General features: G+C 40.1%; 1 long non-coding RNA gene across 2 annotated transcripts; it reads right to left on the bottom strand.

Annotated features, from left to right (window-relative positions):
* Window positions 1-281: 281 nt before the first annotated feature.
* On the bottom strand, window positions 282-11,898 carry LOC135971954 (uncharacterized). Of its 2 annotated transcripts, XR_010588398.2 has the most exons (4): window positions 11,356-11,898; window positions 8,199-8,281; window positions 8,055-8,102; window positions 282-2,963 (listed from the first exon to the last, which is right to left on the bottom strand). It is a non-coding gene; the product is annotated as an uncharacterized lncRNA (long non-coding RNA). The 2 variants fall into 2 exon arrangements; XR_012417143.1 differs by lacking the exons at window positions 8,055-8,102; window positions 8,199-8,281 and having other exon boundaries at window positions 11,356-11,816.
* Window positions 11,899-12,314: the final 416 nt, after the last annotated feature.

Below are 12,314 nucleotides of genomic sequence, written 5' to 3' on the forward strand. Positions count from 1 at the left end.
GGGCAACATGGCAAGACACTATCTAAAAAAAAAAAAGAAAAAGAAAAAACCCACCATTTATTATCATCTCCCTTTTACCAGAATAAGCCTGTGGGTGTTGGCTATTGATTTTCTCACAAACCCAGGCTGAGCTGGGCACAGATACCCAGTGTAACCAGCACAGAGCTTTACTCACAAGGGCTCAGGAAATGCATTTGTTGAGCTCAACAAATTGACAATCCAAGTTATCTCGATAAGCAGAGATTTTGTAGTTTAGAGAATTGAATACGGTAAGCAGAGCAACAAAACAGAATGTCATTTTATTTTGTTTCTAAGAGTACAAAAATGATAATCACCAACCTCTTGGGAATCCCAAGGCAGAATTTTATTGCCAGATCCCCCAACATCCTCACTACATACATGAAAGTTGCTTTACTCCTTTCTACCTTAGTTATTTGACCTATAATTAGAGGATAAAGTACAATATTCTAAAATCCTGGTAATACGGCAGATATATACTTTTATTTTTGATATGGGTGAAAGTCTTGAAGTCTGTAAAGCATTTAAGTTATTAAAAGACAGATCATCATCATCACTCGCCATCAGAGAAATGCAAATCCAAACCACAGTGAGATACCATCTCACATCAGTTAGAATGGCAATCATTAAAAAAATCAGGAAACAACAGGTGCTGGAGAGGATGTGGAGAAATAGGAACACTTTTACACTGTTGGTGGGACTGTAAACTAGTTCAACCATTGTGGAAAACTGTGTGGCGATTCCTCAAGGATCTAGAACTAGAAATACTATTTGACCCAGCCATCCCATTACTGGGGATATACCCAAAGGATTATAAGTCATGTTGCTATAAAGACACATGCACACGTATGTTTATTGTGGTACTATTCACAATAGCAAAGACTTGGAATCAACCCAAATGTCCATCAGTGACAGACTGGATTAAGAAAATGTGGCACATATACACCATGGAATACTATGCAGCCATAAAAAAGGATGAGTTCATATCCTTTGTAGGGACCTGGATGCAGCTGGAAACCATCATTCTCAGCAAACTATCTCAAGAACAGAAAACCAAATACCGCATGTTCTCACTCATAGGTGGGAACTGAACAATGAGATCACTTGGACATAGGAAGGGGAGCATCACACACTGGGTCCTACTGTGGGGAGGGGGTAGGGGGGAGAGATAGCATTAGGAGATATACCTAATGTAAATGATGAGTTAATGGGTGCAGCACACCATCATGGCACATGTATATATATGTAACAAACCTGCGCGTTGTGTACATGTACCCTAGAACTTAAAGTATAATTAAAAAAAAAAGATAGATCATCACTGATCATTATGGCAAGGACAAATTTAGAAGACTTATTAAACTTACCTCTGTGGGGAAGGGCCAAGATGGCCGACTAGAAGCAGCTCTGGTCTGCAGCTGCTGGTGAGAGGAAGGAGGAAGGTGGGTGATTTCTGCATTTCCAACTGAGATACCCAGATCATCTCACTGGGACTGACTAGATGGTTGGCATGACCCACAGAGAGCGAGAAGAAGCAGGGTATTGCTTCACCCAGGAACTGCACAGGGCAGGGGGACCTCCCTCTCCAGCCAAGGGAAGTGCTGAGGGACAGTGCTACCCACCAAGGGTACTAAGCTTTTCCCACAGATTTTTGCAATCCACAGATCAGGAGATGCCCTCGGGAGCCTACATCACCAGGGCCTCAAACACAAAACTGGGTCTCAAAGACAAAACTGGGCAGACCAATGACAGGTGCTTTTGTTGGTGGCTGTTTGGGCAGGTGCTGAGCTGCAGAAGTTTTTTTTTTTTTTCTTTTTTCTTTTCTTTGTCGGAGTCTCGCTCTGTTGCTCAGGGTGGAGTGCAGTGGTGCAATCTTGGCTTACTGCAAGTCTGCCTCCCGGGTTCACAGCATTCTCCTGCCTCAGATTTCCGAATAGCTGGGACTACAGGTGCCCGCCACCACGCCTGGCTAATTTTTGTATTTTTAGTGGAGACAGGGTTTCACCTTGTTGGCCAGGATGGTCTGCATCTCCTGACCTCGAGATCCACCTGCCTCGGCCTCCCAAAGTGCTTTGATTACAGGCGTGTGTCACGGCGCTCAGCCCAGGAGTTTTTACATACTCCCGCAGCACCCAGAACTCCAGTGAGACAGGAGAAATGTCCACTTCAGTGGAAAGGGGGCTGTAGCCAGGGATTCAAGTGGTCTGGCTTAGAGGGTCCCACCCCATGGAGCCCCACAAGCTAAGATCCACCGGCTTGAAATCCTCGCTGACGTCACAGCAGTCTGGAGTCCGCCTGTGACAACTCAGTTCCCAGGGGAGGCGCGACCATCATTACTGAGGCTTTATTTGGAGGTTTTCCCCTGACAGTGCTAAGGAGACTAGGAGGTTTGGATTGGGTGGAATTCCCCCACAACGCAGCAAAGTGGCTGTTGCAGATCATGGCCAGACTGCTTCCTATGTGGGACCCGAAGCCATCCCTCCTCACCAGGCAGGGGATGCCTGCAGGAATTCCAGTAGCTACAGTCAGGGGTTTACAGACAGAACTCTTATCTCCCTGGGACAGAGCACCTGGTGGGAGGGGCAGCCATGGTCTCAGGTTCAGCAGACTTAATCTTTCCTGCCTACTGGTTCTGAAGAGACCACCTGATCCCAATGAGGGCTACTCCTCCAGTACAGCACACCAGCTCTGCTAAGACACAGTCAGTCTGCCTCCCTAAGCAGGTCCTGGATCCAATCCCGTGCTTCTTGACTGGGTTAGACCTTCATCAGGGGTCTCCAGACACCTCATGCAGGAGAGTTCTGGCTGACATCAATCAGGTCGATGCCACTCTGGGAAGAAGCTTCTGGAGGAAGGAGCAAACAGCAATCTTTGCTGTTCTGCAGCCTCCACTGGTGATACCCAGGTGAACAGGGTCTGGAGTAGACACCCAGCAAACTGCAGCAGACCTGCAGAAGAGAGGCCTGACTGTTAGAAGATAAACAAACAGAAAGTAACAACAACAACCACAACATCAACACAAAAGACCCCACAAAAACCACATCCAAAGGTCAACAGCCTCAAAGATCTCAGGCAGACAAATCCATGAAGATGAGGAAAAACCAATGCAAAAATACTGAAAATTTCAAAAGCCAGAATGCCTCTTTTGTTCCAAATGATCTCAACCCTTCTCCAGTAAGGGCACAGAACAGGGCTGAAGCTGAGACTGATTAACTGAGAGAAGTAGGTTTCTGAAAGTGGGTAATAATTAATTTCACTGAGCCAAAGGATTATGTTCTAACCTAATACAAGAAGTTAACAACCATGATAAAAGATTACAGGAGGTATTAACTAAAATAACCAGTGTAGAAAGGAATATAAACGACCTGATGAAGCTGAAAAACACAGCACAAGAACTTCATGATGCAAACACAAGTATCAGTAGCCAAAGCAACCAAGTGGAAGAGAAGGTATCAGACCTTCAAGACTATCTTGCTGAAATAAGGCAGGCAGACAAAATTAGAGAATAAAGAATGAAAAGGAACAAGCAAAACCTATGAGAACTATGGGACTATGTAAAAAGACTAAACCTATGACTGGAGTACCTGAAAGAGTTGGGGACAATGGAACCAAGTTGGAAAACACACTTCAGGATATCATCCAGGAGAACTTCCCCAACCTAGAAAGACAAGCCAATATTCAAACTCGGGAAATCAAGAGGACCCCAATAAGATACTCCACAAAAAGATCTACCCCAAGGCACATAATAATCAGGTTCTCCAAGGTTGAAATGAAGGAAAAAGTGTTAAGGGCAGCCAGAGAGAAAGGCCAGGTCACGTACAAAGGGAAGCCCATCAGAGTAACAGCGGACCTCTCAGCAGAAACTTTACAAGCCAGACAAGACTGGGGGCCAATATTCAACATTCTTAAAGAAAAGAAATGCCACCCATAATTTCATATCAGACCAAACTAATCTTCATAAGCAAAGGAGAAATAAAATCTTTTTGAGACAAGAAAATGCTAAGGGATTTCGTCACCACCAGGTCTGCCTTGCAAGAGCTCCTGAAGGAAGCACTAAACATGGATAGGAAAATCACCTGCAAAAACACACTGAAGTACACAGACCAGTGACATGATGAAACAACTACATTGACAAGTCTGCAAAATTAACCAGCCAGTATCATGATGACAGGTTCAAATTCACACATAACAACATTAACCTTAAATGTAAATGAGCTAAACGCCCTAATTAAAAGACACAGAATGGCAAGCTGAATATAAACCAAGACCCATTCGGTATGCTGTATTCAAGAGACATATCTCATGTGCAAAGATGCACATAGACTCAAAGTTGAGGGATGGAGGAAAATTTACGAAGGAAATGGAAAGCAGAAAAAAAAAGGACAGGGGTTGCAATAGTAGTCTCTGACAAAATAAACTTTAAACCAACAAAGGTCAAAAAAGACAAAGAAGGGCATTACATAATGGTAAAGGGATCTATTCAACAGGAAGAGCCAACTACCCGAAATATACATGCACCCAATACAGGATCACCCAGATTCATAAAACAAGTTCTTAAACACCTACAAAGAGACTTACACCCCCACACAATAATAGTGGGAAACTTTAATACCCCACTGTCAATATTAGACAGATTGTCAAGACAGAAAATTTACAAACATATTCAAGACTTGAACTCAGCTCTAGACCAAGTGGACCTGATAGACATCTACAGAACTCTCCACCCCAAAACAACAGAATGTACATTTTTTTTGGTGTCACATGGCACTTAATCTAAAATTGATCACATAATTGGAAGTAAAACACTCCTCATCAAATGCAAAAAGAACTGAAATAATAACAGTCTCTCAGACCACAGTGCAATCAAATGAGAACTCAAGATTAAGAAGCCCACTCAAAACCACACGACTACATGGAAATTGAACAACCTGCTCCTGAATGACTCCTGCGTGTATAATGAAATTAAATCAGAAATCAGGAAGTTCTTTGAAACCAATAGGAACAAAGAGACAATGTACCAGAATCTCTGGGGTGTAGAAAAAGCAGTGTTAAGAGAGAAATTTATAGCACTAAATGCCCCATTAAAAAGCTAGAAAGATCTCAAATCAACACTCTAACATTACAACTAACAGAACTAGAGAACCAAGAGGAAACATATCCCAGAGCTAGCAGAAGACAAGAAATAGCCAAGCTCAATGTGAAACTGAAGGAGATAGACATGAAAAACCCTTCAAAAAAATCAACAAATCCAGGAGTTGGATTTTGGAAAAAAAAAAAAAAAAAAAAAAGTCAATAAAATAGACCACTAGCAAGACTAATAAAGAAGAGAAGAGAGAAAATTCCAATAAACACAATCAGAAATGATACAGGGGATTCATGTGCCTCAGCCTCCCAAGTAGCTGGGACTACAGGCATGCACTACCATGCCTGGCTAATTTTTTACCCTGTTGACCAGGCTGGTCTCGAACTCCTGACCTCAAGTGATCTGCCTGCCCAGCCTCCCAAATTGCTGGGACTACAGGTGTGAGCCACCGTACCTGGCCTGTTTCATTAGTTTCTACTCCTATCTTTACTATTTTCATGCTCCTTTCTTTCTGTTTATTTTCCTGTTTAGTCTCCTGGGTTTGAAGTTTAGGTCATGGGTTGGCAAACTTGGCCTGAGGGCCCAATCTGACCTGCCACCTATTTCTGTAAATTGAATTTAATTTAACACAGCCACTTCTATTTGTTTATGTATTATCTATGGCTACAAGGGCAGAATTGAGTAACTGCGAGAGATCACATGGTCTGCGGAGCCTAAAATATTCACTCTCTGGACAGTTACAGAAAAAGGTTGCTAATTCCTGGCTTGAATAATTGACTTTTTTTTTCTTTTCTAGTATATTAATTTAAAGTTTTAATTTCTCTCTAAGTACTGCTTTCCCTAAACTCAATAAATTTTGGTATGTAATGTTTTCATTATTGTTCATTTCAAAATGTCCAGTTTCCATCGTGATTTCTTTTTGACCCATCAGTTATGTAGCAATATCTTGCTTAATTTACAAACATTTGGGGATTTTTCCAATTATCTTCCTGATGGTGAACTCCTGTTTTAATTGCACTGCCATCAGAATGTGCTCTGTATGATTTCTGTTCTTTGAAATAAATGGATTTTGAAGTTGTATTTTGTGTTCTATATATGTGTTCTGTAAGATCAATTAGTTAAATGTGTTATTCAGATGTTTTAGATTATTATTATTTTTTTTGTCTGCTTTTCTTACTGGCTACTGAAAAAGGTAAATCTCTAACCATGTTTATATCTCTAACCATGATTGCAGATTTCCCTATCACTCCTCTACATTTGCCACTTTAGCTTTATATATTTTGAAGCTGTATTATTATGTACACACAAATTTAGGATTGACCCTTTTATTATTATAAGATGTCCCTCCTTATTGCTTTTAATAAGAAAGAAAGTCACTGCTTCAAGTTATGGGAGGGCAAACAACAGGACAGCAAACAATGCAAGCAAAACAAAGAGAAGAAAAGTACACTGACATAAGAACTTCATTCACCCTGTTTTTTTCCTTAGATATTTAACAAATTTCAGCTTAGGTGAATAGGGTCCAAGTTACTGGACATATGGTAACTATTTGAGAAAGGAAACAAAGATGTTATTGAACTGAGGAGACAGTAAATTGCACAGCCTCTCCTATGAAGTATTTTTGCTCAAATTTGTTTTTTACGACAATCTGACCATGTCTTTAGAACTGTAGAAAATACAGGCGATGGAGGAACAAGTTAAATAATACCATTAAGAAACAATCAAACAAATCATGATTGTGTAATATTCTATAAGACAGTTGGGCTGGGTTCTTCAAAAAGTCATTGTTGTAGGAAAAACAGTATTTGTGATGGACTGGTACCAGTCTTGATTAAGAGAATAAACATTATAAGGGCAATTGTTAAATTTATTTGGATATTAGTTTGAAAAAATCTGTAAATGGCATTTTTGGGGACAATTGGGAAAATTTGAATATAGAATAAGTATTGATGGTATAGAGGTTATTTATTTGTTTGTTTGTTTATTTATTCATTTATTTTTAAAGAGACAGGACCTTGCTATGTTGCCCAGGCTGGCTTCAAACTCCTGAGCTCAAGTGATCCTCCTGCCTTAGCATCTCAAGTAATAGAGAATTATTTTTAAATTTCTCAAATATCATCATGGCATTGTGGTTACATAAGCCTGTTTTTAGGATATGTCCAAGTACTTCATGGTTAAGTGTCATCATATCTGTAACTTACTTTCAAATGGCTCAGATAGACACACACACATTTACATACATATTTAAGTAGAATGGAGAGAGACAAAATGTAATTATGGCAAAATGTTGCATTTTATAGGTGGTGAATATATAAATGTTCATTGTGCTATCCTTTCTAGAGTTTACAGTTTTCGTAATAAGTTGGGAGAAAATCAATGGGCAAAGTAAGTTCAACATTAGAAAAAAGTAAGAAACTTTCCAATTTCATTATGAAACTATATAAACTGGAGGGGATGTTATTAGTTTCTGATTAAAAAAACAAAAAGATGCATATAGCAACAGAACATTTTCCAAGAAATTCCATGGCAAGTAAATATTTTCTAAATTTTCAAGGGATCTTCTCTACATTTTAGAGGAATTATTTAATTTCTTGTAGGGGTGGGTGGGGGGGGAAACAGAATGTTTAGACTAAAACGAACAGTGAAAGACTTACTTTTCAATGGTCTATTGATTTTACTCTATTTAGCTACATCAATTTTGGGAACATAATATAAAGATTAGAGTGAAAAATACTAGGATAATATAAAGATTAGAGAAAAAAATACTAGCTATTGTAATTTGAGAATTTAAGGTAGCCAGGTACTGTGCAACAAGCCAAGCACATGGTGTTTGGGTGAGAAAAAGAGACCCTGCTGTTATAGAATTGACAGTCTAGTAGGGAAGATAGAAATTAATTAAAAATGTATACAAATATCTAGTTATAAACTGCGATTAAAAGGGAAATGTCATGGATACCTTCTAGGGTTTCAGTTGCAGAAGCTATATGAATGGTGCAGTCATTCCCTGAAAAGTGAAACACAGAATGAGAAACATACATATATTTTTTGTTGTTTCTAAATTTGAGACGTTCTTAAGACATGAGAGGTTGAATGAAGGTACCTGTGTATGTCTAGAGAATTTTTTAAGTTGTAACTCCACAATAATCATAAGTAGATTTCACTATTAGTGGACAGACTTTGTTCCTAAAAGGAAGGAAAATTAAATAGTGATGATCATCAAATAGTTCCATGAGAGCCTCTGACTATAAACTATAATTAACTAGAGATTTTCCCTTGGGGATCCTTGTGCAGCAATTTAATTAATTTTATTTTATTATCTGTTTTAGCATGTTTTAACTTAATATTTAAGAAAGCTAAAATATCAAATTAATTGACCTTTTCCCTTCCTTTGCATTCTCTAGCCATGATATGAGTCCCACAGCTAAATATGATCAGCTTATTTTCTCAAATTTATAAAAGGAGTGGAGTGACAGGGTTTTCCAGAGGCGTGACTCTAAGTTTCTTAACGTTTCTTATGTCAGTGTGTTATAAACTGTGTGGTTTATGAATCAGCAAAACTGCTCTTGGGAATATTTTAGAAATGAAATCTTGAAACTGGGCGTGGTGGCTCACACCTGTAATCTCAGCACTTTGGAAGGCTGAGGTAGGTGGATTACTTGAGGTCAGGAGTTCGAGACCAGCCTGACCAACATGGAGAAACTCTGTCTCTACTAAAAATACAAAATTAAGCGGGTGGTGGCACACGCCTGTAATCTCAGCTACTCAGGAGGCTGAGGCAGGAGAATCACTTGAACCCAGGAGGCAGAGGTTGCGGTGAGCCAAGATTGTGCCATTGCACTCCAGTCTGGGCAACAAGAGTGAAAATCGGTCTCAAAAATAAAAAATAGAAATGAAATCTTGAACAGTCATTATCTGGACACTTGTTTAGAAATATGAAAATGTCTTGGCTTTTTCCTTAATTTGCAAAAGGTCTGTATGAAAAGATGCTATATCCATTTTCCCAAAAGGTAAACATACAAATTAGACTTAAATATTGAATTTTAAGTAAACCAGAAATAAGTTTATTAATTTCTTGGTGAATTAAAATCTGCAATATTCACAAAATCTATTTATATTTTTCCAAATGTTAATGAACAGTCATAGAAATTTGCATTTAAGTGGATTAAAATGCAATTTATAATACAGAATATAACCTAATTATATAATTGCCCTAGTATAATTTCATATTAAAGAGTTAGAATATTTTGAAGCTTTTCTGAATTCTCTACTTGTATTTTAAAAGCTAATATTTTAGTGCTTTATGTGCATTTTAAATTTATTTTTATTTTTTCACCTCTCCTTGCCATATGTGCATATTTAAAATGTTTGAAAGTACTAATAGAAAACTCATGCATTTAAAACTATAATTCACAGCAAAACAGTCGAGTTGGGGGTCCTTTTCCTTCTCTAAAATAAAACAAAACAGAAAATCATAAATACAATTTCATGGCATCAGAATACCTCAGTCTCCTACCAGTGTTGTGAATGGAACAATTACAAGAAAGTCAGCAATGTAACCAAAGTAATTCAGAAAAATGTGTGAGCTTTTTTTTTTTGAGACGGAGTCTCGCTCTGTTTCCCAGGCTGGAGTGCAGTGGCGCCATCTGGGCTCACTGCAAGCGCCGCCTCCCAGGTTCTGTGTGAGCTCTTATACTTAAATTTGTGTTTAAAAAGACTGAGTTTTTCTTTTTTTCTCTATGTACTTCATACTTTACTTTCAAGCTCCGATCTACTAGAATGAAGAAAGGCTGACTAGAACTTCCCTTTTAAGTCTTAAACTTATATGAATAGTATTCTTCTCCATCTCTCCTTTTTTTGCCTCTATCTTTTCAATTTATGTTGGAAGAGACTAGGCCAAAGATTTTTAAAGATGTCTATGTATAGCTACATTATAAAGATTAGATGCATTCTAAAATTGTGATTTCATAAATTTAACTATAAGTATATAATTTATAAATACCAAAATGTAGTTAAAATCTGCTCTCACTGTAAATTATATCAGATATATCAAAAATTATATCAGAAGAATATTTGATATAATCTTTTTCCCTCTTGTTAAATGCCATGTTTGAATTTGCTGTGACATTAGAGAAATTTAACTTTCTCAGGTTGGGATAGGGTACTTAATAAACGATTAATGATGGAATTAAGTTGTTACATTTTCTAAAAATTGAAATGAATATAAACGCACAATTAACATAAATTTGAGTAACCAAAGTCAATTTTTAGACAGATTATCCGTTTTTTTCTTAAAAGGATTAATAGAAAGATTTGAAACATATATAATGAACTCATACAGTTTACATAAATGTGACTAATATAAAGCACATCTTGATAAATTAGTATGTGTTATCATGCCTCATAATTAACAAGCAGTTAGAAATTAAATTTATTTATTTGAACTTCTATTCTAAAATATAGAGAAAAAATAAATGGGAACTGGATCCCTTAATAGCCCTATAGATAATAAAACTCAGAGATTGATTTAAAATAAATGCATACCAAAAATACTTTGAATGCTTCAGATCTACTTGAAAGTATTTTGCTATTTACTTTTTCTCTCTATTTTAGAACAAAATTTATGAATAGAAATGTGGCATACAAATTGGAACTGTTATGATGTGTGTTTCGTATTTCTGGATTTGGAGAAATGTTCTCATTTTAATCGTATGTATCTTACTTCTATTTATTATTTATTTTTATCTTTCGTTTATTAATAGAGATAGACGTATTTCTGCACACAACCCAACTAACTGGAAAAAGGTTACATAAAAACATGAAAAGTCTAATCCCACTATGGCCAAAATAGGTTTGCCAACATGGGCTAAGCCGGCAAGGAGGGAAGAGAGAGACAGGAACAGGGCAGAGGCTCCTCAGGAGGCCTTTCCTCTTTAGACCTCTTTTGCGGGGTCGCCGGGGTCCTGACCTCTAGGTGCAGGTCCTCCTGGGAGGAAGGGTGGCACCAGAGTACTGGACGATGGCATAAGAGCGCGTCTGAGCATCTCACTCCTTGCCATATCTCCCGGGGCAGTGACTTCCGGCAGGCACTGAGTCTGCATCGCGAGAATCTCACACCCGCGAGTGCCCTTTGGAGCCTGCTGGGGAACGCGCTCCCTTTCCCCAAACGGCCCTCGGCTCTCCTTTCGACCACCTGTCCAGGGGTCCTGGGTACCCAACGCGACCACGTCTGGCTACTCAACTCACGTCTGGCACCTCACCTCACACCTGGCGCCTCAGGTGTCGCGTGGCGCCTCGGCCAGAGGTCCCACAAGGTGGCGCCGCCTCTCCGTGGCGCCCGGGAGCCCGCAGGCGCGAGTGGCTTGGCCCGCATGGACTCCGAACTGCAGCGGCTCCACCAGACAGTTGCAGAAGCTGGTTGACTGCCGGGACCCCCTGGTTTGCGCAGCCAGGCGTCGAGGAGGCGGCGGCGAGTGCCGCGGTGCGGGCGGGGTGGCCTAGTGGTCCCCGCAGCCTCTGGACCCAGCCATGCTGCTCTGGATGCAGGGCTTCGTGCTGGAGGCGGTGGCTTGCCAGGATGACGATGACTCCTTACGCTACGGGATCCTTTTCGAAGACCTGGTCCGCAATGGGGACGGCGTGGTGGACATCACTGAGCTCCAGGAGGGGCTGAGAAACTGGAGCTCCGCGTTTGACCCGAACTCCGAGGAGGTGAGACCGGAAGGTGGCACGGGCAGCCTGGGGAGACGTTGGGCAGAGGGTGAAGCAAACCCTGCCCTTTCCAGAGCTGCTTTCAAAGGCCTTTGGAGTAAGGGTGGGGTTCTCCTCTGTGAGCCTCCTCATGCAGAATAATGCGACTCAGGGAAACGTGTTCTCGGTCTTCTTAAAATAGCCCCTTTCCGGCCAGGCGCGGTGTCTCACGCCTGTAATCCCAGCATTTTGGGAGGCCCAGGCGGGTGTATCGCCTGAGGTCAGGAGTTGGAGACCAGCCTGGCCAACATGTTGAAACCCCGTCTCTACTAAACAAATACCAAAATTAGCCGGGCGTGGTGGCGCGCACCCCTAATCCCAGCTACTCCGGAGGCTGAGGCAGGGGACTCGCTTGAACCCGGAAGGCGGAAGTCGCAGTGAGCTGAGATTCCTTCTCAAAAAAAAAAAAAAAAAAAAAAAAAAGAAAAGAAAAGAAGAAAAAGAAAAAGAGCCACTTTCCTTGGTGACT

The sequence above is a fragment of the Macaca fascicularis genome, chromosome 1 (genome assembly GCF_037993035.2).
Source record: "Macaca fascicularis isolate 582-1 chromosome 1, T2T-MFA8v1.1".
In the NCBI taxonomy this organism is placed as follows: Eukaryota; Metazoa; Chordata; class Mammalia; order Primates; family Cercopithecidae; genus Macaca; species Macaca fascicularis.